The sequence below is a fragment of the Botryllus schlosseri genome, chromosome 12 (assembly GCF_051294905.1).
Source record: "Botryllus schlosseri isolate E-star chromosome 12, Bs_hap1, whole genome shotgun sequence".
Classification (NCBI taxonomy): domain Eukaryota; kingdom Metazoa; phylum Chordata; class Ascidiacea; order Stolidobranchia; family Styelidae; genus Botryllus; species Botryllus schlosseri.
In genome coordinates, this window is record NC_137247.1 from 26,108,486 (window position 1) to 26,134,143 (window position 25,658).

The 25,658-nt window shown below is 42.7% G+C and overlaps 1 protein-coding gene and 35 non-coding genes across 36 annotated transcripts in view; 17 read left to right on the forward strand and 19 right to left on the reverse strand.

The window, feature by feature from the left end:
• The window catches only part of LOC145452822 (uncharacterized), a 345,136-nt gene that overhangs the window by 277,616 nt on the left and 41,862 nt on the right, over window positions 1–25,658 (reverse strand). The window lies entirely within an intron of this gene.
• Window positions 264–336, reverse strand: Trnaf-gaa (transfer RNA phenylalanine (anticodon GAA)). The gene has a single exon. It is a non-coding gene; the product is annotated as a tRNA-Phe (tRNA).
• On the forward strand, window positions 1,416–1,488 carry Trnav-cac (transfer RNA valine (anticodon CAC)). The gene has a single exon. It is a non-coding gene; the product is annotated as a tRNA-Val (tRNA).
• Trnav-aac (transfer RNA valine (anticodon AAC)) lies at window positions 2,156–2,228 on the forward strand. Its single transcript has one exon. It is a non-coding gene; the product is annotated as a tRNA-Val (tRNA).
• Trnai-aau (transfer RNA isoleucine (anticodon AAU)) lies at window positions 3,067–3,140 on the reverse strand. Its single transcript has one exon. It is a non-coding gene; the product is annotated as a tRNA-Ile (tRNA).
• On the forward strand, window positions 4,138–4,210 carry Trnav-aac (transfer RNA valine (anticodon AAC)). Its single transcript has one exon. It is a non-coding gene; the product is annotated as a tRNA-Val (tRNA).
• Trnav-aac (transfer RNA valine (anticodon AAC)) lies at window positions 4,878–4,950 on the forward strand. The gene has a single exon. It is a non-coding gene; the product is annotated as a tRNA-Val (tRNA).
• On the reverse strand, window positions 5,708–5,780 carry Trnaf-gaa (transfer RNA phenylalanine (anticodon GAA)). The gene has a single exon. It is a non-coding gene; the product is annotated as a tRNA-Phe (tRNA).
• Trnai-aau (transfer RNA isoleucine (anticodon AAU)) lies at window positions 5,789–5,862 on the reverse strand. The gene has a single exon. It is a non-coding gene; the product is annotated as a tRNA-Ile (tRNA).
• On the forward strand, window positions 6,860–6,932 carry Trnav-aac (transfer RNA valine (anticodon AAC)). The gene has a single exon. It is a non-coding gene; the product is annotated as a tRNA-Val (tRNA).
• Trnaf-gaa (transfer RNA phenylalanine (anticodon GAA)) lies at window positions 7,691–7,763 on the reverse strand. Its single transcript has one exon. It is a non-coding gene; the product is annotated as a tRNA-Phe (tRNA).
• Trnai-aau (transfer RNA isoleucine (anticodon AAU)) lies at window positions 7,772–7,845 on the reverse strand. The gene has a single exon. It is a non-coding gene; the product is annotated as a tRNA-Ile (tRNA).
• Trnav-cac (transfer RNA valine (anticodon CAC)) lies at window positions 8,843–8,915 on the forward strand. Its single transcript has one exon. It is a non-coding gene; the product is annotated as a tRNA-Val (tRNA).
• Window positions 9,583–9,655, forward strand: Trnav-aac (transfer RNA valine (anticodon AAC)). The gene has a single exon. It is a non-coding gene; the product is annotated as a tRNA-Val (tRNA).
• Window positions 10,413–10,485, reverse strand: Trnaf-gaa (transfer RNA phenylalanine (anticodon GAA)). Its single transcript has one exon. It is a non-coding gene; the product is annotated as a tRNA-Phe (tRNA).
• Trnai-aau (transfer RNA isoleucine (anticodon AAU)) lies at window positions 10,494–10,567 on the reverse strand. Its single transcript has one exon. It is a non-coding gene; the product is annotated as a tRNA-Ile (tRNA).
• Window positions 11,565–11,637, forward strand: Trnav-aac (transfer RNA valine (anticodon AAC)). Its single transcript has one exon. It is a non-coding gene; the product is annotated as a tRNA-Val (tRNA).
• On the forward strand, window positions 12,305–12,377 carry Trnav-aac (transfer RNA valine (anticodon AAC)). The gene has a single exon. It is a non-coding gene; the product is annotated as a tRNA-Val (tRNA).
• On the reverse strand, window positions 13,135–13,207 carry Trnaf-gaa (transfer RNA phenylalanine (anticodon GAA)). The gene has a single exon. It is a non-coding gene; the product is annotated as a tRNA-Phe (tRNA).
• Window positions 13,216–13,289, reverse strand: Trnai-aau (transfer RNA isoleucine (anticodon AAU)). The gene has a single exon. It is a non-coding gene; the product is annotated as a tRNA-Ile (tRNA).
• On the forward strand, window positions 14,287–14,359 carry Trnav-aac (transfer RNA valine (anticodon AAC)). The gene has a single exon. It is a non-coding gene; the product is annotated as a tRNA-Val (tRNA).
• On the reverse strand, window positions 15,118–15,190 carry Trnaf-gaa (transfer RNA phenylalanine (anticodon GAA)). Its single transcript has one exon. It is a non-coding gene; the product is annotated as a tRNA-Phe (tRNA).
• Window positions 15,199–15,272, reverse strand: Trnai-aau (transfer RNA isoleucine (anticodon AAU)). Its single transcript has one exon. It is a non-coding gene; the product is annotated as a tRNA-Ile (tRNA).
• Window positions 16,270–16,342, forward strand: Trnav-cac (transfer RNA valine (anticodon CAC)). The gene has a single exon. It is a non-coding gene; the product is annotated as a tRNA-Val (tRNA).
• On the forward strand, window positions 17,010–17,082 carry Trnav-aac (transfer RNA valine (anticodon AAC)). The gene has a single exon. It is a non-coding gene; the product is annotated as a tRNA-Val (tRNA).
• Window positions 17,840–17,912, reverse strand: Trnaf-gaa (transfer RNA phenylalanine (anticodon GAA)). The gene has a single exon. It is a non-coding gene; the product is annotated as a tRNA-Phe (tRNA).
• Trnai-aau (transfer RNA isoleucine (anticodon AAU)) lies at window positions 17,921–17,994 on the reverse strand. Its single transcript has one exon. It is a non-coding gene; the product is annotated as a tRNA-Ile (tRNA).
• Window positions 18,992–19,064, forward strand: Trnav-aac (transfer RNA valine (anticodon AAC)). Its single transcript has one exon. It is a non-coding gene; the product is annotated as a tRNA-Val (tRNA).
• Trnaf-gaa (transfer RNA phenylalanine (anticodon GAA)) lies at window positions 19,823–19,895 on the reverse strand. Its single transcript has one exon. It is a non-coding gene; the product is annotated as a tRNA-Phe (tRNA).
• Trnai-aau (transfer RNA isoleucine (anticodon AAU)) lies at window positions 19,904–19,977 on the reverse strand. Its single transcript has one exon. It is a non-coding gene; the product is annotated as a tRNA-Ile (tRNA).
• Window positions 20,975–21,047, forward strand: Trnav-cac (transfer RNA valine (anticodon CAC)). The gene has a single exon. It is a non-coding gene; the product is annotated as a tRNA-Val (tRNA).
• Window positions 21,715–21,787, forward strand: Trnav-aac (transfer RNA valine (anticodon AAC)). The gene has a single exon. It is a non-coding gene; the product is annotated as a tRNA-Val (tRNA).
• On the reverse strand, window positions 22,545–22,617 carry Trnaf-gaa (transfer RNA phenylalanine (anticodon GAA)). The gene has a single exon. It is a non-coding gene; the product is annotated as a tRNA-Phe (tRNA).
• Window positions 22,626–22,699, reverse strand: Trnai-aau (transfer RNA isoleucine (anticodon AAU)). Its single transcript has one exon. It is a non-coding gene; the product is annotated as a tRNA-Ile (tRNA).
• Trnav-aac (transfer RNA valine (anticodon AAC)) lies at window positions 23,697–23,769 on the forward strand. The gene has a single exon. It is a non-coding gene; the product is annotated as a tRNA-Val (tRNA).
• Window positions 24,437–24,509, forward strand: Trnav-aac (transfer RNA valine (anticodon AAC)). The gene has a single exon. It is a non-coding gene; the product is annotated as a tRNA-Val (tRNA).

A 25,658-nucleotide genomic window follows, 5' to 3' on the forward strand; every position in this document is an offset into this window, starting at 1 on the left:
AAGTTTCCCGAATTCAGTGATTTAATTCTTACCTAATCCGTAGAAAATTCCCATTCTAATGTAATTTGGAATATATGGAAGTTTGGTTCAACTCTGCTACTGCTATGCTGGAACGTGACGAAAAATTCCGATAAAATAGTATTTCTAATGGCCGGTAGGCTACCTACAATTATTTCCAAGTGCATGTTTTATAAAAAAACTCCGATATTATCGGTGAAGCGATAAGCGGTCTCGGGTCTCAAAAGAAATTCCGGCGTCAAAGCTGCCGCGACCCGGGATTGAACCAGGGACCTTCAGATCTTCAGTCTGACGCTCTCCCGACTGAGCTATCGCGGCGATTCAGGTGGCCAGTACGGGGCTCGAACCCGCGACATTCGCGTTATTAGCACGACGCTCTAACCAACTAAGCTAACCGGCCCATATCTACTTCGACGGACCGTGGCGTCATAAACCAATAAATGACGTGGAAATTTCAAAAATGTTCCTTTTATTTGGTTTGAAGTGTTTGCAGTTTGTTGATGGAATGCCGGGAGATCGCTGTCACAGTACAATCTCGTTCGGACGTTCGGATCAACTTCGTTTACCATACGCCAAACTCTATCATGTCCAGAGGTTCGCATTGGAAAACTATCCTTAGTAGGTTCTACCCACGGGGTTCTTGTAGTATGGGTTGCGACTAGGGCTGAGCAACATCGAGTACCTGAGTGATTCGATTCCGAATCACGTGATATCCTTCGAGTCGAGTATTCGAGTATCAATCATTATGACGTCACAACAAAATTTGATATGTCAAAGTTCAAATGCCTGATATCGATCATATTAAAGATACCCTTGTATTTCTTCGGCCGTACCAATTTCATTAAACTTTGTGACAATATTGTTGGTGAATGATGATTTCGGAAATGCTTTTCAAGAAACGGTCGTAACTTTGCACTATATGTTTCGTACGCTGCGATACGCCCAATAAAGGTTTGAAATAAGAATCGAAACCATAATTCTCGTTGATAAAATTAAATTCAGTAGCGAGGAGCGTAGGATTTCTTTTCTTTTCGGACGTCACTGGGTTGGATGCAATAGCCAATAAGCGAGACTTGCAGAAAAGTAGTTACAACAATATGGCACGATCATGAACAAACGTCGACTTTATGTTGCGCAAATTTGTTTGAATTTAAGATAAGATTTGTCCCACGATGGATTCTCTGGAAAACACTGTCGGAGACTGCTCGGATGATTTACTCTAGTATGACCATTAAGCGCACGAAAAACGTTGGTTCGTGTATGTCCCGGACAGCCCACCGTATTTTCACAAGGGATATGCTAAGCATACACATTCTGATAATCGGCTGGTAAATTCAGCAGAGCATTATAAACCTGTTTAACTTGAGCACATCGATGAATATGTGACGGTCGGTCCAAGTTCCGTAGTGTAGCGGTTATCACGTCTGCTTCACACGCAGAAGGTCCTGGGTTCAAGCCCCAGCGGAACTATGTCTTCAATCTTTTCTATTTTATTCAGAACAATCGTCCATGCGTGAATTAAAGCTATACTCGGGATGAGCGTATATGCCGATTGGCAACATCTCGTTATTCCCCTCTTACTCTCAAGCGTTCTTAATAATGATCTGTGAACACACGGGCAATTGAGCTTGCAGAGGCCTGCCATATTCTCAGAACCCAAAATAGGGACGATTTTTCTCGGCGTCAAGCTCGGTCGTTACGAGCAAGAAAGTTACAATAGCAGACGTAGAAACGGGAAGTTCAAACAGATTCTTCGGGTCGCGAGAGAGTCGACCTTGATTTTAATCAACACATCGTCAGTAGCTTGCTAGGTATTGACATTTTTCGTCTTCGATGTCTGATCGCATGAAAATCTCGTTGAAAGCATTTCGCATGCGTTGTATGAATTTCGTATTAGTGCATCGTTTTCTACATCCCGCATGTAGCCTTTATGTCGGGAATTTTGCGTTAAGATTGGTAAACCAACACCGATATTGTGGCGCGTCCGTAGAACATTGGTCGCTGTATGCCTTGCATGCCATACCACAATGCATTCGCCGTACATACATAATGAAACGATCCGTTTGTGAACTAAACATAAAATACGTGTAAACCTGTGCAATCTGTATCCATCGATGAAATGGCACGCGTACGGACGAGTTCCGTAGTGTAGTGGTTATCACGTCTGCTTAACACGCAGAAGGTCCTGGGTTCAAGCCCCAGCGGAACTACTTTGACGCGTCTTACTGTTCTATTTGGTAAAATCTCTGGATTATATATTAAAGCTTTAAAACCAGGGATGTTCGTATACACCGTAGGAATATTACTCCAGCATTCCTAAAACGATGGGAATATAATCCATTCCATTCGCATTTTAATTTAACGATTATTGATTAAATTAATTAGTTCGACACGCACTGGAAGTCACGGCAATCATATGTGCTACAAAAGATCGAAATATCGTCCTCCGTCATCCACAATGGCTAGTGCACACTCTTGATAATTGACGTTCCAATCCGTATCGTTGGGGTCCAATCCTAATCTCATATCTGAAATCTTTACGTGTTCCAATTTTAATCCTATTCTCATTTTTGGGCTTCCTGGAAAAGTTACAGGAGAACTGTATCGTGGGAAACGGGCCAGGCTTGCTGTACCGACATTTGTCGTCGTCGTGCTTGTTGGAATGAACTCTGACTCGATATGAAATGTACTTGCTTCAATTTCCAAGTTTCCCGAATTCAGTGATTTAATTCTTACCTAATCCGTAGAAAATTCCCATTCTAATGTAATTTGGAATATATGGAAGTTTGGTTCAACTCTGCTACTGCTATGCTGGAACGTGACGAAAAATTCCGATAAAATAGTACTTCTAATGGCCGGTAGGCTACCTACAATTATTTCCAAGTGCATGTTTTATAAAAAATCTCCGATATTATCGGTGAAGCGATAAGCGGTCTCGGGTCTCAAAAGAAATTCCGGCGTCAAAGCTGCCGCGACCCGGGATTGAACAAGGGACCTTCAGATCTTCAGTCTGACGCTCTCCCGACTGAGCTATCGCGGCGATTCAGGTGGCCAGTACGGGGCTCGAACCCGCGACATTCGCGTTATTAGCACGACGCTCTAACCAACTGAGCTAACCGGCCCATATCTACTTCGACGGACCGTGGCGTCATAAACCAATAAATGACGTGGAAATTTCAAAAATGTTCCTTTTATTTGGTTTGAAGTGTTTGCAGTTTGTTGATGGAATGCCGGGAGATCGCTGTCACAGTACAATCTCGTTCGGACGTTCGGATCAACTTCGTTTACCATACGCCAAACTCTATCATGTCCAGAGGTTCGCATTGGAAAACTATCCTTAGTAGGTTCTACCCACGGGGTTCTTGAAGTATGGGTTGCGACTAGGGCTGAGCAACATCGAGTACCTGAGTGATTCGATTCCGAATCACGTGATATGCTTCGAGTCGAGTATTCGAGTATCAATCATTATGACGTCACAACAAAATTTGATATGTCAAAGTTCAAATGCCTGATATCCATCATATTAAAGATACCCTGGTATTTCTTCGACCGTACCAATTTCATTAAACTTTGTGACAATATTGTTGGTGGATGATGATTTCGGAAATGCTTTTCAAGAAACGGTCGTAACTTTGAACTATATGTTTCGTACGCTGCGATACGCCCAATAAAGGTTTGAAATAAGAATCGAAACCATAATTCTCGTTGATAAAATGAAATTCAGTAGCGAGGAGCGTATGATTTCTTTTCTTTTCGGACGTCACTGGGTTGGATGCAATAGCCAATAAGCGAGACTTGCAGAAAAGTAGTTACAACAATATGGCACGATCATGAACAAACGTCGACTTTATGTTGCGCAAATTTGTTTGAATTCAAGATAAGATTTGTCCCACGATGGATTCTCTGGAAAACACTGTCGGAGACTGCTCGGATGATTTACTCTAGTATGACCGTTAAGCGCACGAAAAACGTTGGTTCGTGTATGTCCCGGACAGCCCACCGTATTTTCACAAGGGATGTGCTAAGCATACACATTCTGATAATCGGCTGGTAAACTCAGCAGAGCATTATAAACCTGTTTAACTTGAGCACATCGATGAATATGTGAAGGTCGGTCCAAGTTCCGTAGTGTAGTGGTTATCACGTCTGCTTAACACGCAGAAGGTCCTGGGTTCAAGCCCCAGCGGAACTATGTCTTCAATCTTTTCTATTTTATTCAGAACAATCGTCCATGCGTGAATTAAAGCTATACTCGGGATGAGCGTATATGCCGATTGGCAACATCTCGTTATTCCCCTCTTACTCTCAAGCGTTCTTAATAATGATCTGTGAACACACGGGCAATTGAGCTTGCAGAGGCCTGCCATATTCTCAGAACCCAAAATAGGGACGATTTTTCTCGGCGTCAAGCTCGGTCGTTACGAGCAAGAAAGTTACAATAGCAGACGTAGAAACGGGAAGTTCAAACAGATTCTTCGGGTCGCGAGAGAGTCGACCTTGATTTTAATCAACACATCGTCAGTAGCTGGCTAGGTATTGACATTTTTCGTCTTCGATGTCTGATCGCATGAAAATCTCGTTGAAAGCATTTCGCATGCGTTGTATGAATTTCGTATTAGTGCATCGTTTTCTACATCCCGCATGTAGCCTTTATGTCGGGAATTTTGCGTTAAGATTGGTAAACCAACACCGATATTGTGGCGCGTCCGTAGAACATTGGTCGCTGTATGCCTTGCATGCCATACCACAATGCTTTCGCCGTACATACATAATGAAACGATCCGTTTGTGAACTAAACATAAAATACGTGTAAACCTGTGCAATCTGTATCCATCGATGAAATGGCACGCGTACGGACGAGTTCCGTAGTGTAGTGGTTATCACGTCTGCTTAACACGCAGAAGGTCCTGGGTTCAAGCCCCAGCGGAACTACTTTGACGCGTCTTACTGTTCTTTCTGGTAAAATCTCTGGATTATATATTAAAGCTTTAAAACCAGGGATGTTCGTATACACCGTAGGAAAATTACTCCAGCATTCCTAAAACGATGGGAATATAATCCATTCCATTCGCATTTTAATTTAACGATTATTGATTAAATTAATTAGTTTGACACGCACTGGAAGTCACGGCAATCATATGTGCTACAAAAGATCGAAATATCGTCCTCCGTCATCCACAATGGCTAGTGCACACTCTTGATAATTGACGTTCCAATCCGTATCGTTGGGGTCCAATCCTAATCTCATATCTGAAATCTTTACGTGTTCCAATTTTAATCCTATTCTCATTTTTGGGCTTCCTGGAAAAGTTACAGGAGAACTGTATCGTGGGAAACGGGCCAGGCTTGCTGTACCGACATTTGTCGTCGTCGTGCTTGTTGGAATGAACTCTGACTCGACATGAAATGTACTTGCTTCAATTTCCAAGTTTCCCGAATTCAGTGATTTAATTCTTACCTAATCCGTAGAAAATTCCCATTCTAATGTAATTTGGAATATATGGAAGTTTGGTTCAACTCTGCTACTGTTATGCTGGTACGTGACGAAAAATTCCGATAAAATAGTACTTCTAATGGCCGGTAGGCTACCTACAATTATTTCCAAGTGCATGTTTTATAAAAAATCTCCGATATTATCGGTGAAGCGATAAGCGGTCTCGGGTCTCAAAAGAAATTCCGGCGTCAAAGCTGCCGCGACCCGGGATTGAACCAGGGACCTTCAGATCTTCAGTCTGACGCTCTCCCGACTGAGCTATCGCGGCGATTCAGGTGGCCAGTACGGGGCTCGAACCCGCGACATTCGCGTTATTAGCACGACGCTCTAACCAACTGAGCTAACCGGCCCATATCTACTTCGACGGACCGTGGCGTCATAAACCAATAAATGACGTGGAAATTTCAAAAATGTTCCTTTAATTTGGTTTGAAGTGTTTGCAGTTTGTTGATGGAATGCCGGGAGATCGCTGTCACAGTACAATCTCGTTCGGACGTTCGGATCAACTTCGTTTACCATACGCCAAACTCTATCATGTCCAGAGGTTCGCATTGGAAAACTATCCTTAGTAGGTTCTACACACGGGGTTCTTGAAGTATGGGTTGCGACTAGGGCTGAGCAACATCGAGTACCTGAGTGATTCGATTCCGAATCACGTGATATGCTTCGAGTCGAGTATTCGAGTATCAATCATTATGACGTCACAACAAAATTTGATATGTCAAAGTTCAAATGCCTGATATCCATCATATTAAAGATACCCTGGTATTTCTTCGACCGTACCAATTTCATTAAACTTTGTGACAATATTGTTGGTGGATGATGATTTCGGAAATGCTTTTCAAGAAACGGTCGTAACTTTGCACTATATGTTTCGTACGCTGCGATACGCCCAATAAAGGTTTGAAATAAGAATCGAAACCATAATTCTCGTTGATAAAATGAAATTCAGTAGCGAGGAGCGTATGATTTCTTTTCTTTTCGGACGTCACTGGGTTGGATGCAATAGCCAATAAGCGAGACATGCAGAAAAGTAGTTACAACAATATGGCACGATCATGAACAAACGTCGACTTTATGTTGCGCAAATTTGTTTGAATTCAAGATAAGATTTGTCCCACGATGGATTCTCTGGAAAACACTGTCGGAGACTGCTCGGATGATTTACTCTAGTATGACCGTTAAGCGCACGAAAAACGTTGGTTCGTGTATGTCCCGGACAGCCCACCGTATTTTCACAAGGGATGTGCTAAGCATACACATTCTGATAATCGGCTGGTAAACTCAGCAGAGCATTATAAACCTGTTTAACTTGAGCACATCGATGAATATGTGACGGTCGGTCCAAGTTCCGTAGTGTAGTGGTTATCACGTCTGCTTAACACGCAGAAGGTCCTGGGTTCAAGCCCCAGCGGAACTACTTTGACGCGTCTTCCTGTTCTATTTGGTAAAATCTCTGGATTATATATTAAAGCTTTAAAACCAGGGATGTTCGTATACACCGTAGGAATATTACTCCAGCATTCCTAAAACGATGGGAATATAATCCATTCCATTCGCATTTTAATTTAACGATTATTGATTAAATTAATTAGTTCGACACGCACTGGAAGTCACGGCAATCATATGTGCTACAAAAGATCGAAATATCGTCCTCCGTCCTCCACAATGGCTAGTGCACACTCTTGCTAATTGACGTTCCAATCCGTATCGTTGGGGTCCAATCCTAATCTCATATCTGAAATCTTTACGTGTTCCAATTTTAATCCTATTCTCATTTTTGGGCTTCCTGGAAAAGTTACAGGAGAACTGTATCGTGGGAAACGGGCCAGGCTTGCTGTACCGACATTTGTCGTCGTCGTGCTTGTTGGAATGAACTCTGACTCGATATGAAATGTACTTGCTTCAATTTCCAAGTTTCCCGAATTCAGTGATTTAATTCTTACCTAATCCGTAGAAAATTCCCATTCTAATGTAATTTGGAATATATGGAAGTTTGGTTCAACTCTGCTACTGCTATGCTGGAACGTGACGAAAAATTCCGATAAAATAGTACTTCTAATGGCCGGTAGGCTACCTACAATTATTTCCAAGTGCATGTTTTATAAAAAAAACTCCGATATTATCGGTGAAGCGATAAGCGGTCTCGGGTCTCAAAAGAAATTCCGGCGTCAAAGCTGCCGCGACCCGGGATTGAACCAGGGACCTTCAGATCTTCAGTCTGACGCTCTCCCGACTGAGCTATCGCGGCGATTCAGGTGGCCAGTACGGGGCTCGAACCCGCGACATTCGCGTTATTAGCACGACGCTCTAACCAACTGAGCTAACCGGCCCATATCTACTTCGACGGACCGTGGCGTCATAAACCAATAAATGACGTGGAAATTTCAAAAATGTTCCTTTTATTTGGTTTGAAGTGTTTGCAGTTTGTTGATGGAATGCCGGGAGATCGCTGTCACAGTACAATCTCGTTCGGACGTTCGGATCAACTTCGTTTACCATACGCCAAACTCTATCATGTCCAGAGGTTCGCATTGGAAAACTATCCTTAGTAGGTTCTACCCACGGGGTTCTTGAAGTATGGGTTGCGACTAGGGCTGAGCAACATCGAGTACCTGAGTGATTCGATTCCGAATCACGTGATATCCTTCGAGTCGAGTATTCGAGTATCAATCATTATGACGTCACAACAAAATTTGATATGTCAAAGTTCAAATGCCTGATATCGATCATATTAAAGATACCCTTGTATTTCTTCGGCCGTACCAATTTCATTAAACTTTGTGACAATATTGTTGGTGGATGATGATTTCGGAAATGCTTTTCAAGAAACGGTCGTAACTTTGCACTATATGTTTCGTACGCTGCGATACGCCCAATAAAGGTTTGAAATAAGAATCGAAACCATAATTCTCGTTGATAAAATTAAATTCAGTAGCGAGGAGCGTAGGATTTCTTTTCTTTTCGGACGTCACTGGGTTGGATGCAATAGCCAATAAGCGAGACTTGCAGAAAAGTAGTTACAACAATATGGCACGATCATGAACAAACGTCGACTTTATGTTGCGCAAATTTGTTTGAATTCAAGATAAGATTTGTCCCACGATGGATTCTCTGGAAAACACTGTCGGAGACTGCTCGGATGATTTACTCTAGTATGACCATTAAGCGCACGAAAAACGTTGGTTCGTGTATGTCCCGGACAGCCCACCGTATTTTCACAAGGGATGTGCTAAGCATACACATTCTGATAATCGGCTGGTAAATTCAGCAGAGCATTATAAACCTGTTTAACTTGAGCACATCGATGAATATGTGACGGTCGGTCCAAGTTCCGTAGTGTAGCGGTTATCACGTCTGCTTCACACGCAGAAGGTCCTGGGTTCAAGCCCCAGCGGAACTATGTCTTCAATCTTTTCTATTTTATTCAGAACAATCATCCATGCGTGAATTAAAGCTATACTCGGGATGAGCGTATATGCCGATTGGCAACATCTCGTTATTCCCCTCTTACTCTCAAGCGTTCTTAATAATGATCTGTGAACACACGGGCAATTGAGCTTGCAGAGGCCTGCCATATTCTCAGAACCCAAAATAGGGACGATTTTTCTCGGCGTCAAGCTCGGTCGTTACGAGCAAGAAAGTTACAATAGCAGACGTAGAAACGGGAAGTTCAAACAGATTCTTCGGGTCGCGAGAGAGTCGACCTTGATTTTAATCAACACATCGTCAGTAGCTTGCTAGGTATTGACATTTTTCGTCTTCGATGTCTGATCGCATGAAAATCTCGTTGAAAGCATTTCGCATGCGTTGTATGAATTTCGTATTAGTGCATCGTTTTCTACATCCCGCATGTAGCCTTTATGTCGGGAATTTTGCGTTAAGATTGGTAAACCAACACCGATATTGTGGCGCGTCCGTAGAACATTGGTCGCTGTATGCCTTGCATGCCATACCACAATGCATTCGCCGTACATACATAATGAAACGATCCGTTTGTGAACTAAACATAAAATACGTGTAAACCTGTGCAATCTGTATCCATCGATGAAATGGCACGCGTACGGACGAGTTCCGTAGTGTAGTGGTTATCACGTCTGCTTAACACGCAGAAGGTCCTGGGTTCAAGCCCCAGCGGAACTACTTTGACGCGTCTTACTGTTCTATTTGGTAAAATCTCTGGATTATATATTAAAGCTTTAAAACCAGGGATGTTCGTATACACCGTAGGAATATTACTCCAGCATTCCTAAAAGGATGGGAATATAATCCATTCCATTCGCATTTTAATTTAACGATTATTGATTAAATTAATTAGTTCGACACGCACTGGAAGTCACGGCAATCATATGTGCTACAAAAGATCGAAATATCGTCCTCCGTCATCCACAATGGCTAGTGGACACTCTTGATAATTGACGTTCCAATCCGTATCGTTGGGGTCCAATCCTAATCTCATATCTGAAATCTTTACGTGTTCCAATTTTAATCCTATTCTCATTTTTGGGCTTCCTGGAAAAGTTACAGGAGAACTGTATCGTGGGAAACGGGCCAGGCTTGCTGTACCGACATTTGTCGTCGTCGTGCTTGTTGGAATGAACTCTGACTCGATATGAAATGTACTTGCTTCAATTTCCAAGTTTCCCGAATTCAGTGATTTAATTCTTACCTAATCCGTAGAAAATTCCCATTCTAATGTAATTTGGAATATATGGAAGTTTGGTTCAACTCTGCTACTGCTATGCTGGAACGTGACGAAAAATTCCGATAAAATAGTACTTCTAATGGCCGGTAGGCTACCTACAATTATTTCCAAGTGCATGTTTTATAAAAAATCTCCGATATTATCGGTGAAGCGATAAGCGGTCTCGGGTCTCAAAAGAAATTCCGGCGTCAAAGCTGCCGCGACCCGGGATTGAACCAGGGACCTTCAGATCTTCAGTCTGACGCTCTCCCGACTGAGCTATCGCGGCGATTCAGGTGGCCAGTACGGGGCTCGAACCCGCGACATTCGCGTTATTAGCACGACGCTCTAACCAACTGAGCTAACCGGCCCATATCTACTTCGACGGACCGTGGCGTCATAAACCAATAAATGACGTGGAAATTTCAAAAATGTTCCTTTTATTTGGTTTGAAGTGTTTGCAGTTTGTTGATGGAATGCCGGGAGATCGCTGTCACAGTACAATCTCGTTCGGACGTTCGGATCAACTTCGTTTACCATACGCCAAACTCTATCATGTCCAGAGGTTCGCATTGGAAAACTATCCTTAGTAGGTTCTACCCACGGGGTTCTTGAAGTATGGGTTGCGACTAGGGCTGAGCAACATCGAGTACCTGAGTGATTCGATTCCGAATCACGTGATATGCTTCGAGTCGAGTATTCGAGTATCAATCATTATGACGTCACAACAAAATTTGATATGTCAAAGCTCAAATGCCTGATATCCATCATATTAAAGATACCCTGGTATTTCTTCGACCGTACCAATTTCATTAAACTTTGTGACAATATTGTTGGTGGATGATGATTTCGGAAATGCTTTTCAAGAAACGGTCGTAACTTTGAACTATATGTTTCGTACGCTGCGATACGCCCAATAAAGGTTTGAAATAAGAATCGAAACCATAATTCTCGTTGATAAAATTGAATTCAGTAGCGAGGAGCGTATGATTTCTTTTCTTTTCGGACGTCACTGGGTTGGATGCAATAGCCAATAAGCGAGACATGCAGAAAAGTAGTTACAACAATATGGCACGATCATGAACAAACGTCGACTTTATGTTGCGCAAATTTGTTTGAATTCAAGATAAGATTTGTCCCACGATGGATTCTCTGGAAAACACTGTCGGAGACTGCTCGGATGATTTACTCTAGTATGACCGTTAAGCGCACGAAAAACGTTGGTTCGTGTATGTCCCGGACAGCCCACCGTATTTTCACAAGGGATGTGCTAAGCATACACATTCTGATAATCGGCTGGTAAACTCAGCAGAGCATTATAAACCTGTTTAACTTGAGCACATCGATGAATATGTGACGGTCGGTCCAAGTTCCGTAGTGTAGTGGTTATCACGTCTGCTTAACACGCAGAAGGTCCTGGGTTCAAGCCCCAGCGGAACTATGTCTTCAATCTTTTCTATTTTATTCAGAACAATCGTCCATGCGTGAATTAAAGCTATACTCGGGATGAGCGTATATGCCGATTGGCAACATCTCGTTATTCCCCTCTTACTCTCAAGCGTTCTTAATAATGATCTGTGAACACACGGGCAATTGAGCTTGCAGAGGCCTGCCATATTCTCAGAACCCAAAATAGGGACGATTTTTCTCGGCGTCAAGCTCGGTCGTTACGAGCAAGAAAGTTACAATAGCAGACGTAGAAACGGGAAGTTCAAACAGATTCTTCGGGTCGCGAGAGAGTCGACCTTGATTTTAATCAACACATCGTCAGTAGCTTGCTAGGTATTGACATTTTTCGTCTTCGATGTCTGATCGCATGAAAATCTCGTTGAAAGCATTTCGCATGCGTTGTATGAATTTCGTATTAGTGCATCGTTTTCTACATCCCGCATGTAGCCTTTATGTCGGGAATTTTGCGTTAAGATTGGTAAACCAACACCGATATTGTGGCGCGTCCGTAGAACATTGGTCGCTGTATGCCTTGCATGCCATACCACAATGCTTTCGCCGTACATACATAATGAAACGATCCGTTTGTGAACTAAACATAAAATACGTGTAAACCTGTGCAATCTGTATCCATCGATGAAATGGCACGCGTACGGACGAGTTCCGTAGTGTAGTGGTTATCACGTCTGCTTAACACGCAGAAGGTCCTGGGTTCAAGCCCCAGCGGAACTACTTTGACGCGTCTTACTGTTCTTTCTGGTAAAATCTCTGGATTATATATTAAAGCTTTAAAACCAGGGATGTTCGTATACACCGTAGGAAAATTACTCCAGCATTCCTAAAACGATGGGAATATAATCCATTCCATTCGCATTTTAATTTAACGATTATTGATTAAATTAATTAGTTTGACACGCACTGGAAGTCACGGCAATCATATGTGCTACAAAAGATCGAAATATCGTCCTCCGTCATCCACAATGGCTAGTGCACACTCTTGATAATTGACGTTCCAATCCGTATCGTTGGGGTCCAATCCTAATCTCATATCTGAAATCTTTACGTGTTCCAATTTTAATCCTATTCTCATTTTTGGGCTTCCTGGAAAAGTTACAGGAGAACTGTATCGTGGGAAACGGGCCAGGCTTGCTGTACCGACATTTGTCGTCGTCGTGCTTGTTGGAATGAACTCTGACTCGATATGAAATGTACTTGCTTCAATTTCCAAGTTTCCCGAATTCAGTGATTTAATTCTTACCTAATCCGTAGAAAATTCCCATTCTAATGTAATTTGGAATATATGGAAGTTTGGTTCAACTCTGCTACTGTTATGCTGGAACGTAACGAAAAATTCCGATAAAATAGTACTTCTAATGGCCGGTAGGCTACCTACAATTATTTCCAAGTGCATGTTTTATAAAAAATCTCCGATATTATCGGTGAAGCGATAAGCGGTCTCGGGTCTCAAAAGAAATTCCGGCGTCAAAGCTGCCGCGACCCGGGATTGAACCAGGGACCTTCAGATCTTCAGTCTGACGCTCTCCCGACTGAGCTATCGCGGCGATTCAGGTGGCCAGTACGGGGCTCGAACCCGCGACATTCGCGTTATTAGCACGACGCTCTAACCAACTGAGCTAACCGGCCCATATCTACTTCGACGGACCGTGGCGTCATAAACCAATAAATGACGTGGAAATTTCAAAAATGTTCCTTTTATTTGGTTTGAAGTGTTTGCAGTTTGTTGATGGAATGCCGGGAGATCGCTGTCACAGTACAATCTCGTTCGGACGTTCGGATCAACTTCGTTTACCATACGCCAAACTCTATCATGTCCAGAGGTTCGCATTGGAAAACTATCCTTAGTAGGTTCTACCCACGGGGTTCTTGAAGTATGGGTTGCGACTAGGGCTGAGCAACATCGAGTACCTGAGTGATTCGATTCCGAATCACGTGATATGCTTCGAGTCGAGTATTCGAGTATCAATCATTATGACGTCACAACAAAATTTGATATGTCAAAGTTCAAATGCCTGATATCCATCATATTAAAGATACCCTGGTATTTCTTCGACCGTACCAATTTCATTAAACTTTGTGACAATATTGTTGGTGGATGATGATTTCGGAAATGCTTTTCAAGAAACGGTTGTAACTTTGCACTATATGTTTCGTACGCTGCGATACGCCCAATAAAGGTTTGAAATAAGAATCGAAACCATAATTCTCGTTGATAAAATGAAATTCAGTAGCGAGGAGCGTATGATTTCTTTTCTTTTCGGACGTCACTGGGTTGGATGCAATAGCCAATAAGCGAGACATGCAGAAAAGTAGTTACAACAATATGGCACGATCATGAACAAACGTCGACTTTATGTTGCGCAAATTTGTTTGAATTCAAGATAAGATTTGTCCCACGATGGATTCTCTGGAAAACACTGTCGGAGACTGCTCGGATGATTTACTCTAGTATGACCGTTAAGCGCACGAAAAACGTTGGTTCGTGTATGTCCCGGACAGCCCACCGTATTTTCACAAGGGATGTCCTAAGCATACACATTCTGATAATCGGCTGGTAAACTCAGCAGAGCATTATAAACCTGTTTAACTTGAGCACATCGATGAATATGTGACGGTCGGTCCAAGTTCCGTAGTGTAGTGGTTATCACGTCTGCTTAACAGGCAGAAGGTCCTGGGTTCAAGCCCCAGCGGAACTACTTTGACGCGTCTTCCTGTTCTATTTGGTAAAATCTCTGGATTATATATTAAAGCTTTAAAACCAGGGATGTTCGTATACACCGTAGGAATATTACTCCAGCATTCCTAAAACGATGGGAATATAATCCATTCCATTCGCATTTTAATTTAACGATTATTGATTAAATTAATTAGTTCGACACGCACTGGAAGTCACGGCAATCATATGTGCTACAAAAGATCGAAATATCGTCCTCCGTCCTCCACAATGGCTAGTGCACACTCTTGCTAATTGACGTTCCAATCCGTATCGTTGGGGTCCAATCCTAATCTCATATCTGAAATCTTTACGTGTTCCAATTTTAATCCTATTCTCATTTTTGGGCTTCCTGGAAAAGTTACAGGAGAACTGTATCGTGGGAAACGGGCCAGGCTTGCTGTACCGACATTTGTCGTCGTCGTGCTTGTTGGAATGAACTCTGACTCGATATGAAATGTACTTGCTTCAATTTCCAAGTTTCCCGAATTCAGTGATTTAATTCTTACCTAATCCGTAGAAAATTCCCATTCTAATGTAATTTGGAATATATGGAAGTTTGGTTCAACTCTGCTACTGCTATGCTGGAACGTGACGAAAAATTCCGATAAAATAGTACTTCTAATGGCCGGTAGGCTACCTACAATTATTTCCAAGTGCATGTTTTATAAAAAAAACTCCGATATTATCGGTGAAGCGATAAGCGGTCTCGGGTCTCAAATGAAATTCCGGCGTCAAAGCTGCCGCGACCCGGGATTGAACCAGGGACCTTCAGATCTTCAGTCTGACGCTCTCCCGACTGAGCTATCGCGGCGATTCAGGTGGCCAGTACGGGGCTCGAACCCGCGACATTCGCGTTATTAGCACGACGCTCTAACCAACTGAGCTAACCGGCCCATATCTACTTCGACGGACCGTGGCGTCATAAACCAATAAATGACGTGGAAATTTCAAAAATGTTCCTTTTATTTGGTTTGAAGTGTTTGCAGTTTGTTGATGGAATGCCGGGAGATCGCTGTCACAGTACAATCTCGTTCGGACGTTCGGATCAACTTCGTTTACCATACGCCAAACTCTTTCATGTCCAGAGGTTCGCATTGGAAAACTATCCTTAGTAGGTTCTACCCACGGGGTTCTTGAAGTATGGGTTGCGACTAGGGCTGAGCAACATCGAGTACCTGAGTGATTCGATTCCGAATCACGTGATATCCTTCGAGTCGAGTATTCGAGTATCAATCATTATGACGTCACAACAAAATTTGATATGTCAAAGTTCAAATGCCTGATATCGATCATATTAAAGATACCCTTGTATTTCTTCGGCCGTACCAATTTCATTAAACTTTGTGACAATATTGTTGGTGGATGATGATTTCGGAAATGCTTTTCAAGAAACGGTCGTAACTTTGCACTATATGTTTCGTACGCTGCGATACGCCCAATAAAGGTTTGAAATAAGAATCGAAACCATAATTCTCGTTGATAAAATTAAATTCAGTAGCGAGGAGCGTAGGATTTCTTTTCTTTTCGGACGTCACTGGGTTGGATGCAATAGCCAATAAGCGAGACTTGCAGAAAAGTAGTTACAACAATATGGCACGATCATGAACAAACGTCAACTTTATGTTGCGCAAATTTGTTTGAATTCAAGATAAGATTTGTCCCACGATGGATTCTCTGGAAAACACTGTCGGAGACTGCTCGGATGATTTACTCTAGTATGACCATTAAGCGCACGAAAAACGTTGGTTCGTGTATGTCCCGGACAGCCCACCGTATTTTCACAAGGGATGTGCTAAGCATACACATTCTGATAATCGGCTGGTAAATTCAGCAGAGCATTATAAACCTGTTTAACTTGAGCACATCGATGAATATGTGACGGTCGGTCCAAGTTCCGTAGTGTAGCGGTTATCACGTCTGCTTCACACGCAGAAGGTCCTGGGTTCAAGCCCCAGCGGAACTATGTCTTCAATCTTTTCTATTTTATTCAGAACAATCGTCCATGCGTGAATTAAAGCTATACTCGGGATGAGCGTATATGCCGATTGGCAACATCTCGTTATTCCCCTCTTACTCTCAAGCGTTCTTAATAATGATCTGTGAACACACGGGCAATTGAGCTTGCAGAGGCCTGCCATATTCTCAGAACCCAAAATAGGGACGATTTTTCTCGGCGTCAAGCTCGGTCGTTACGAGCAAGAAAGTTACAATAGCAGACGTAGAAACGGGAAGTTCAAACAGATTCTTCGGGTCGCGAGAGAGTCGACCTTGATTTTAATCAACACATCGTCAGTAGCTTGCTAGGTATTGACATTTTTCGTCTTCGATGTCTGATCGCATGAAAATCTCGTTGAAAGCATTTCGCATGCGTTGTATGAATTTCGTATTAGTGCATCGTTTTCTACATCCCGCATGTAGCCTTTATGTCGGGAATTTTGCGTTAAGATTGGTAAACCAACACCGATATTGTGGCGCGTCCGTAGAACATTGGTCGCTGTATGCCTTGCATGCCATACCACAATGCATTCGCCGTACATACATAATGAAACGATCCGTTTGTGAACTAAACATAAAATACGTGTAAACCTGTGCAATCTGTATCCATCGATGAAATGGCACGCGTACGGACGAGTTCCGTAGTGTAGTGGTTATCACGTCTGCTTAACACGCAGAAGGTCCTGGGTTCAAGCCCCAGCGGAACTACTTTGACGCGTCTTACTGTTCTATTTGGTAAAATCTCTGGATTATATATTAAAGCTTTAAAACCAGGGATGTTCGTATACACCGTAGGAATATTACTCCAGCATTCCTAAAACGATGGGAATATAATCCATTCCATTCGCATTTTAATTTAACGATTATTGATTAAATTAATTAGTTCGACACGCACTGGAAGTCACGGCAATCATATGTGCTACAAAAGATCGAAATATCGTCCTCCGTCATCCACAATGGCTAGTGCACACTCTTGATAATTGACGTTCCAATCCGTATCGTTGGGGTCCAATCCTAATCTCATATCTGAAATCTTTACGTGTTCCAATTTTAATCCTATTCTCATTTTTGGGCTTCCTGGAAAAGTTACAGGAGAACTGTATCGTGGGAAACGGGCCAGGCTTGCTGTACCGACATTTGTCGTCGTCGTGCTTGTTGGAATGAACTCTGACTCGATATGAAATGTACTTGCTTCAATTTCCAAGTTTCCCGAATTCAGTGATTTAATTCTTACCTAATCCGTAGAAAATTCCCATTCTAATGTAATTTGGAATATATGGAAGTTTGGTTCAACTCTGCTACTGCTATGCTGGAACGTGACGAAAAATTCCGATAAAATAGTACTTCTAATGGCCGGTAGGCTACCTACAATTATTTCCAAGTGCATGTTTTATAAAAAATCTCCGATATTATCGGTGAAGCGATAAGCGGTCTCGGGTCTCAAAAGAAATTCCGGCGTCAAAGCTGCCGCGACCCGGGATTGAACCAGGGACCTTCAGATCTTCAGTCTGACGCTCTCCCGACTGAGCTATCGCGGCGATTCAGGTGGCCAGTACGGGGCTCGAACCCGCGACATTCGCGTTATTAGCACGACGCTCTAACCAACTGAGCTAACCGGCCCATATCTACTTCGACGGACCGTGGCGTCATAAACCAATAAATGACGTGGAAATTTCAAAAATGTTCCTTTTATTTGGTTTGAAGTGTTTGCAGTTTGTTGATGGAATGCCGGGAGATCGCTGTCACAGTACAATCTCGTTCGGACGTTCGGATCAACTTCGTTTACCATACGCCAAACTCTATCATGTCCAGAGGTTCGCATTGGAAAACTATCCTTAGTAGGTTCTACCCACGGGGTTCTTGAAGTATGGGTTGCGACTAGGGCTGAGCAACATCGAGTACCTGAGTGATTCGATTCCGAATCACGTGATATGCTTCGAGTCGAGTATTCGAGTATCAATCATTATGACGTCACAACAAAATTTGATATGTCAAAGTTCAAATGCCTGATATCCATCATATTAAAGATACCCTGGTATTTCTTCGACCGTACCAATTTCATTAAACTTTGTGACAATATTGTTGGTGGATGATGATTTCGGAAATGCTTTTCAAGAAACGGTTGTAACTTTGCACTATATGTTTCGTACGCTGCGATACGCCCAATAAAGGTTTGAAATAAGAATCGAAACCATAATTCTCGTTGATAAAATGAAATTCAGTAGCGAGGAGCGTATGATTTCTTTTCTTTTCGGACGTCACTGGGTTGGATGCAACAGCCAATAAGCGAGACATGCAGAAAAGTAGTTACAACAATATGGCACGATCATGAACAAACGTCGACTTTATGTTGCGCAAATTTGTTTGAATTCAAGATAAGATTTGTCCCACGATGGATTCTCTGGAAAACACTGTCGGAGACTGCTCGGATGATTTACTCTAGTATGACCGTTAAGCGCACGAAAAACGTTGGTTCGTGTATGTCCCGGACAGCCCACCGTATTTTCACAAGGGATGTCCTAAGCATACACATTCTGATAATCGGCTGGTAAACTCAGCAGAGCATTATAAACCTGTTTAACTTGAGCACATCGATGAATATGTGACGGTAGGTCCAAGTTCCGTAGTGTAGTGGTTATCACGTCTGCTTAACACGCAGAAGGTCCTGGGTTCAAGCCCCAGCGGAACTACTTTGACGCGTCTTCCTGTTCTATTTGGTAAAATCTCTGGATTATATATTAAAGCTTTAAAACCAGGGATGTTCGTATACACCGTAGGAATATTACTCCAGCATTCCTAAAACGATGGGAATATAATCCATTCCATTCGCATTTTAATTTAACGATTATTGATTAAATTAATTAGTTCGACACGCACTGGAAGTCACGGCAATCATATGTGCTACAAAAGATCGAAATATCGTCCTCCGTCCTCCACAATGGCTAGTGCACACTCTTGCTAATTGACGTTCCAATCCGTATCGTTGGGGTCCAATCCTAATCTCATATCTGAAATCTTTACGTGTTCCAATTTTAATCCTATTCTCATTTTTGGGCTTCCTGGAAAAGTTACAGGAGAACTGTATCGTGGGAAACGGGCCAGGCTTGCTGTACCGACATTTGTCGTCGTCGTGCTTGTTGGAATGAACTCTGACTCGATATGAAATGTACTTGCTTCAATTTCCAAGTTTCCCGAATTCAGTGATTTAATTCTTACCTAATCCGTAGAAAATTCCCATTCTAATGTAATTTGGAATATATGGAAGTTTGGTTCAACTCTGCTACTGCTATGCTGGAACGTGACGAAAAATTCCGATAAAATAGTACTTCTAATGGCCGGTAGGCTACCTACAATTATTTCCAAGTGCATGTTTTATAAAAAAAACTCCGATATTATCGGTGAAGCGATAAGCGGTCTCGGGTCTCAAATGAAATTCCGGCGTCAAAGCTGCCGCGACCCGGGATTGAACCAGGGACCTTCAGATCTTCAGTCTGACGCTCTCCCGACTGAGCTATCGCGGCGATTCAGGTGGCCAGTACGGGGCTCGAACCCGCGACATTCGCGTTATTAGCACGACGCTCTAACCAACTGAGCTAACCGGCCCATATCTACTTCGACGGACCGTGGCGTCATAAACCAATAAATGACGTGGAAATTTCAAAAATGTTCCTTTTATTTGGTTTGAAGTGTTTGCAGTTTGTTGATGGAATGCCGGGAGATCGCTGTCACAGTACAATCTCGTTCGGACGTTCGGATCAACTTCGTTTACCATACGCCAAACTCTATCATGTCCAGAGGTTCGCATTGGAAAACTATCCTTAGTAGGTTCTACCCACGGGGTTCTTGAAGTATGGGTTGCGACTAGGGCTGAGCAACATCGAGTACCTGAGTGATTCGATTCCGAATCACGTGATATCCTTCGAGTCGAGTATTCGAGTATCAATCATTATGACGTCACAACAAAATTTGATATGTCAAAGTTCAAATGCCTGATATCGATCATATTAAAGATACCCTTGTATTTCTTCGGCCGTACCAATTTCATTAAACTTTGTGACAATATTGTTGGTGGATGATGATTTCGGAAATGCTTTTCAAGAAACGGTCGTAACTTTGCACTATATGTTTCGTACGCTGCGATACGCCCAATAAAGGTTTGAAATAAGAATCGAAACCATAATTCTCGTTGATAAAATTAAATTCAGTAGCGAGGAGCGTAGGATTTCTTTTCTTTTCGGACGTCACTGGGTTGGATGCAATAGCCAATAAGCGAGACTTGCAGAAAAGTAGTTACAACAATATGGCACGATCATGAACAAACGTCAACTTTATGTTGCGCAAATTTGTTTGAATTCAAGATAAGATTTGTCCCACGATGGATTCTCTGGAAAACACTGTCGGAGACTGCTCGGATGATTTACTCTAGTATGACCATTAAGCGCACGAAAAACGTTGGTTCGTGTATGTCCCGGACAGCCCACCGTATTTTCACAAGGGATGTGCTAAGCATACACATTCTGATAATCGGCTGGTAAATTCAGCAGAGCATTATAAACCTGTTTAACTTGAGCACATCGATGAATATGTGACGGTCGGTCCAAGTTCCGTAGTGTAGCGGTTATCACGTCTGCTTCACACGCAGAAGGTCCTGGGTTCAAGCCCCAGCGGAACTATGTCTTCAATCTTTTCTATTTTATTCAGAACAATCGTCCATGCGTGAATTAAAGCTATACTCGGGATGAGCGTATATGCCGATTGGCAACATCTCGTTATTCCCCTCTTACTCTCAAGCGTTCTTAATAATGATCTGTGAACACACGGGCAATTGAGCTTGCAGAGGCCTGCCATATTCTCAGAACCCAAAATAGGGACGATTTTTCTCGGCGTCAAGCTCGGTCGTTACGAGCAAGAAAGTTACAATAGCAGACGTAGAAACGGGAAGTTCAAACAGATTCTTCGGGTCGCGAGAGAGTCGACCTTGATTTTAATCAACACATCGTCAGTAGCTTGCTAGGTATTGACATTTTTCGTCTTCGATGTCTGATCGCATGAAAATCTCGTTGAAAGCATTTCGCATGCGTTGTATGAATTTCGTATTAGTGCATCGTTTTCTACATCCCGCATGTAGCCTTTATGTCGGGAATTTTGCGTTAAGATTGGTAAACCAACACCGATATTGTGGCGCGTCCGTAGAACATTGGTCGCTGTATGCCTTGCATGCCATACCACAATGCATTCGCCGTACATACATAATGAAACGATCCGTTTGTGAACTAAACATAAAATACGTGTAAACCTGTGCAATCTGTATCCATCGATGAAATGGCACGCGTACGGACGAGTTCCGTAGTGTAGTGGTTATCACGTCTGCTTAACACGCAGAAGGTCCTGGGTTCAAGCCCCAGCGGAACTACTTTGACGCGTCTTACTGTTCTATTTGGTAAAATCTCTGGATTATATATTAAAGCTTTAAAACCAGGGATGTTCGTATACACCGTAGGAATATTACTCCAGCATTCCTAAAACGATGGGAATATAATCCATTCCATTCGCATTTTAATTTAACGATTATTGATTAAATTAATTAGTTCGACACGCACTGGAAGTCACGGCAATCATATGTGCTACAAAAGATCGAAATATCGTCCTCCGTCATCCACAATGGCTAGTGCACACTCTTGATAATTGACGTTCCAATCCGTATCGTTGGGGTCCAATCCTAATCTCATATCTGAAATCTTTACGTGTTCCAATTTTAATCCTATTCTCATTTTTGGGCTTCCTGGAAAAGTTACAGGAGAACTGTATCGTGGGAAACGGGCCAGGCTTGCTGTACCGACATTTGTCGTCGTCGTGCTTGTTGGAATGAACTCTGACTCGATATGAAATGTACTTGCTTCAATTTCCAAGTTTCCCGAATTCAGTGATTTAATTCTTACCTAATCCGTAGAAAATTCCCATTCTAATGTAATTTGGAATATATGGAAGTTTGGTTCAACTCTGCTACTGCTATGCTGGAACGTGACGAAAAATTCCGATAAAATAGTACTTCTAATGGCCGGTAGGCTACCTACAATTATTTCCAAGTGCATGTTTTATAAAAAATCTCCGATATTATCGGTGAAGCGATAAGCGGTCTCGGGTCTCAAAAGAAATTCCGGCGTCAAAGCTGCCGCGACCCGGGATTGAACCAGGGACCTTCAGATCTTCAGTCTGACGCTCTCCCGACTGAGCTATCGCGGCGATTCAGGTGGCCAGTACGGGGCTCGAACCCGCGACATTCGCGTTATTAGCACGACGCTCTAACCAACTGAGCTAACCGGCCCATATCTACTTCGACGGACCGTGGCGTCATAAACCAATAAATGACGTGGAAATTTCAAAAATGTTCCTTTTATTTGGTTTGAAGTGTTTGCAGTTTGTTGATGGAATGCCGGGAGATCGCTGTCACAGTACAATCTCGTTCGGACGTTCGGATCAACTTCGTTTACCATACGCCAAACTCTATCATGTCCAGAGGTTCGCATTGGAAAACTATCCTTAGTAGGTTCTACCCACGGGGTTCTTGAAGTATGGGTTGCGACTAGGGCTGAGCAACATCGAGTACCTGAGTGATTCGATTCCGAATCACGTGATATGCTTCGAGTCGAGTATTCGAGTATCAATCATTATGACGTCACAACAAAATTTGATATGTCAAAGTTCAAATGCCTGATATCCATCATATTAAAGATACCCTGGTATTTCTTCGACCGTACCAATTTCATTAAACTTTGTGACAATATTGTTGGTGGATGATGATTTCGGAAATGCTTTTCAAGAAACGGTCGTAACTTTGAACTATATGTTTCGTACGCTGCGATACGCCCAATAAAGGTTTGAAATAAGAATCGAAACCATAATTCTCGTTGATAAAATTGAATTCAGTAGCGAGGAGCGTATGATTTCTTTTCTTTTCGGACGTCACTGGGTTGGATGCAATAGCCAATAAGCGAGACATGCAGAAAAGTAGTTACAACAATATGGCACGATCATGAACAAACGTCGACTTTATGTTGCGCAAATTTGTTTGAATTCAAGATAAGATTTGTCCCACGATGGATTCTCTGGAAAACACTGTCGGAGACTGCTCGGATGATTTACTCTAGTATGACCGTTAAGCGCACGAAAAACGTTGGTTCGTGTATGTCCCGGACAGCCCACCGTATTTTCACAAGGGATGTGCTAAGCATACACATTCTGATAATCGGCTGGTAAACTCAGCAGAGCATTATAAACCTGTTTAACTTGAGCACATCGATGAATATGTGAAGGTCGGTCCAAGTTCCGTAGTGTAGTGGTTATCACGTCTGCTTAACACGCAGAAGGTCCTGGGTTCAAGCCCCAGCGGAACTATGTCTTCAATCTTTTCTATTTTATTCAGAACAATCGTCCATGCGTGAATTAAAGCTATACTCGGGATGAGCGTATATGCCGATTGGCAACATCTCGTTATTCCCCTCTTACTCTCAAGCGTTCTTAATAATGATCTGTGAACACACGGGCAATTGAGCTTGCAGAGGCCTGCCATATTCTCAGAACGCAAAATAGGGACGATTTTTCTCGGCGTCAAGCTCGGTCGTTACGAGCAAGAAAGTTACAATAGCAGACGTAGAAACGGGAAGTTCAAACAGATTCTTCGGGTCGCGAGAGAGTCGACCTTGATTTTAATCAACACATCGTCAGTAGCTTGCTAGGTATTGACATTTTTCGTCTTCGATGTCTGATCGCATGAAAATCTCGTTGAAAGCATTTCGCATGCGTTGTATGAATTTCGTATTAGTGCATCGTTTTCTACATCCCGCATGTAGCCTTTATGTCGGGAATTTTGCGTTAAGATTGGTAAACCAACACCGATATTGTGGCGCGTCCGTAGAACATTGGTCGCTGTATGCCTTGCATGCCATACCACAATGCATTCGCCGTACATACATAATGAAACGATCCGTTTGTGAACTAAACATAAAATACGTGTAAACCTGTGCAATCTGTATCCATCGATGAAATGGCACGCGTACGGACGAGTTCCGTGGTGTAGTGGTTATCACGTCTGCTTAACACGCAGAAGGTCCTGGGTTCAAGCCCCAGCGGAACTACTTTGACGCGTCTTACTGTTCTATTTGGTAAAATCTCTGGATTATATATTAAAGCTTTAAAACCAGGGATGTTCGTATACACCGTAGGAAAATTACTCCAGCATTCCTAAAACGATGGGAATATAATCCATTCCATTCGCATTTTAATTTAACGATTATTGATTAAATTAATTAGTTCGACACGCACTGGAAGTCACGGCAATCATATGTGCTACAAAAGATCGAAATATCGTCCTCCGTCATCCACAATGGCTAGTGCACACTCTTGATAATTGACGTTCCAATCCGTATCGTTGGGGTCCAATCCTAATCTCATATCTGAAATCTTTACGTGTTCCAATTTTAATCCTATTCTCATTTTTGGGCTTCCTGGAAAAGTTACAGGAGAACTGTATCGTGGGAAACGGGCCAGGCTTGCTGTACCGACATTTGTCGTCGTCGTGCTTGTTGGAATGAACTCTGACTCGATATGAAATGTACTTGCTTCAATTTCCAAGTTTCCCGAATTCAGTGATTTAATTCTTACCTAATCCGTAGAAAATTCCCATTCTAATGTAATTTGGAATATATGGAAGTTTGGTTCAACTCTGCTACTGCTATGCTGGAACGTGACGAAAAATTCCGATAAAATAGTACTTCTAATGGCCGGTAGGCTACCTACAATTATTTCCAAGTGCATGTTTTATAAAAAATCTCCGATATTATCGGTGAAGCGATAAGCGGTCTCGGGTCTCAAAAGAAATTCCGGCGTCAAAGCTGCCGCGACCCGGGATTGAAACAGGGACCTTCAGATCTTCAGTCTGACGCTCTCCCGACTGAGCTATCGCGGCGATTCAGGTGGCCAGTACGGGGCTCGAACCCGCGACATTCGCGTTATTAGCACGACGCTCGAACCAACTGAGCTAACCGGCCCATATCCACTTCGACGGACCGTGGCGTCATAAATCAATAAATGACGTGGATATTTCAAAAATGTTCCTTTTATTTGGTTTGAAGTGTTTGCAGTTTGTTGATGGAATGCCGGGAGATCGCTGTCACAGTACAATCTCGTTCGGACGTTCGGCTCATCATGTCCAGAGGTTCGCATTCGAAAACTATCCTCAGTAGGTTCTAACCACGGGGTTCTTGAAGTATGGGTTGCGACTAAGG